Below are 2,846 nucleotides of genomic sequence, written 5' to 3' on the forward strand. Positions count from 1 at the left end.
CCTCCCCTTCCCTCCCCTTCCCTTCCTCTTTTCTTTCTTTTTCTTTTAAAGATAGGGTCTTGGTTCTGGCTCTGTTGCCCAGGCTGGAGTGCAGTGGCCCAACCTCGGTTCACTGCAACCTTCACCTCCTAGGTTCAAGTGATATCTCACCTCAGCCTCCCAAGTAGCTAGGACTACAAGTGTGAGCCACCATGCCCAGCTAATTTTTGTAGAGACAGGATCTCACTATGATGCCCAGGCTGTTCTTGAACTCCTGGGCTGAAGCAGTCATCCCACTTCAGCTTCTCAAAGTGCTAGAATTATGGGCTTGAACCACTTTTTTTTTTTTTTGAGATGGAGTCTCATTCTGTCACCCAGGCTGGAATACAGTGGCACGATCTTGGTTAACTGCAACCTCTGCTTCCTGGGTTCGAGCGATTCTCATGCGTCAGCCTCCCGAGTAGCTGGGATTATAGGTGCCCACCAACATGTCTGGCTAATTTTTGTATTTTTAGTAGAGACAGGGTTTTACCATGTTGGCCAGGCTGGTCTCGAACTCCTGACCTCAGGTGATCTGCCTGCCTGAGCCTCCCAAAGTGCTGGAATTACAGGCATAAGCCACCACACCCAGCAAGAACCGCATTCTATCCTGGTTCTCATAGGTGAAATCTCTTAACCTCTTGGGCTCTCTTGTGCCTGGAATTTTCCCTTTTTCCCAAATCAGCAAACCAGTAGTCCATCACCGGAGGCCTCACTACTTCCCCTACACGGTAGTAAGCTGCAGAGGGAAGACTATGAATCAGGACCTGGGCTGAGCCTCCTGATGCCAGAGTCTGAGAGCAGGGACAGCCCTAGCATGTCCTCCCTGGAGCAAGGCTATAGGGGAGGGGACTGATTCTGAAAAGAGGGGGGGAAAGGGTGGAGCCAGGAAGCCTGCTCCTCCACCCCCACCTCCCTCAGGTAGGAAGTAAAGCTGACGTTTCCAAAATATAAAAAACAGATGATGAAGGTCAGGTTTCCTGCATGCTGGAGAGCGGGAGCCCCAAGGCAGAGTCCCCAAAAAATTATTAGAGGCAGAGACAGAGGAGTGAATGTGCAAGTATGAGTGCAGAGATAGACAAATAAGAAAGAAACATAGAGATAGACAATAAAACCCTGAATCCTGAGAAAAGTAGTCATACAAAGGCAGAGGAAGCCACGGCTCAGGAAAGATGCTTCTACCCATTTCTGGAAAAGAGCTTAATTCCCTCCATGGGTCTCAGGATGAGAATATGAACCATTTCAGCTCCACAACCCTGTCAGAGGGGGAGGCCCTCCTAGAACCCAGAAACCAAAAGGCTCTGTGGGCCTCAGGGCCCTCACTGCCTGGGCTGGCCTCTCCATCTCTGCCTTGGTGTCTGTGGTCCCCAGCGTCCCTCTCAGACTCCTTCTTGCACCTGGCTCTCTCGTCCTCCTTCCCTCCTACTCAGCCTCATCCTCTAGCCAGAGAGATGCTCTGTGACACTTTTACTGGCTTTCTGAGCTGTGTCCCCCTTCTTCAGTTTCTTGAGATCAGAGGAGCTGGGGGTGGGACTGAGGACTGGAGAGGGGGTTGATGGTCCCCAGAGAAGGCTTAGAGGTACCTGTTTAGAACTGTCACTGGGGAGAAGGAGTGAGGGGGCAGCCTTGGGTGGGGACCCTGTGGTGAATGAGGACTGTGTTCATGAGACTCTTTGGGGTTGGGCCCCTTGGGCCTCTGTAGTCCCTGGCAGATGGAACAGCAGCTAGAGGGATGGAGAGTTGGCCGTTGATCAGTGAGTGACAGATGAACTCAGGTGGCTCACACTGATGGAGCAGAGGCCTTTGTCTTTGTCCAGAGGTGATGGGGATGGGCGCATAGGGCCGGGTGGTGAGGAGCAAACATATCACACCTTCTCTGACAAAGCCAAATGTACCCCGAGTCAATCGGGGCCCCGATTCTTCTAGGCCATGGTCAAGTAGAAAGAAGCAGTTTCTTTCAAGTGGCCTCAGGGCTGCAGTTTGGGAAATGGAGAGAAAAGAGGAAGAGAGGGGTTGAATTTGTGCATTTGGTTCTGAACGTCTAGGGGGCTGACAATTCTCTCCTTCTTTCCTCCTCCTCCAGGCCAGCCTGGACCCATACCCAGAAGAACGTCTGCTCCTTACAGTTAAGAAGGCCTTGCCCCTGCTTCTGCCCTCAGGAGCTTACAATGTAATTGGAAAGACTCACCCCAAACCATTGGGGAGGAATACAAAGGTGAATGTGGACGATGGGATAAGTTAGGGGGTGGGGGTGGACAGACAGGGAAGAACTCAGAAAGGGCTGGCCCCTTCCTGGAACCGTGGTGAACTATCGTGTCTTGAAAGCCTGCTGTTCACCAGGAGCTGTCTAACCTCTGGACACATACTGTGAGGTCAGATTGATTACACCCATTTTATAGATGAAGACATTGAGATTTGTGAGATTAAGGAATCTGATCACTGTCCCACCAATCCTAAGGGGCAGAGAAATGAAGAAGCTGTGACTCAGACCCCAATTCAGGGTCTTTTCTCAGCTTTTTGTTGGTTTGCAAAAATAGAAAATTCTAGTCAAAGGGAGAGGCAGGGAAGCAAATACATGTCACCAATGGGAACGAAGATGGAAGTTCATTAAGGTCATTTTTGCCTCCAAGCAACAACATTTGGTCATAAAGATTTATTATTTTATTGTTCTTATTAATACTAATAGAAAGCACACTTACTAAATGCCCTTAATTATCACTTAATCCACTTAACACCTCTAGGAGATAACTACTATTATTATCTTCAATTTTCCAGGTGAGAAAATTGACATAAGAGAGGTTAGTTAGGTAAGATACCCAAAGGGAGCT

This window comes from Cebus imitator, unplaced genomic scaffold (assembly GCF_001604975.1).
Source record: "Cebus imitator isolate Cc_AM_T3 unplaced genomic scaffold, Cebus_imitator-1.0 Scaffold172, whole genome shotgun sequence".
NCBI lineage: Eukaryota > Metazoa > Chordata > Mammalia > Primates > Cebidae > Cebus > Cebus imitator.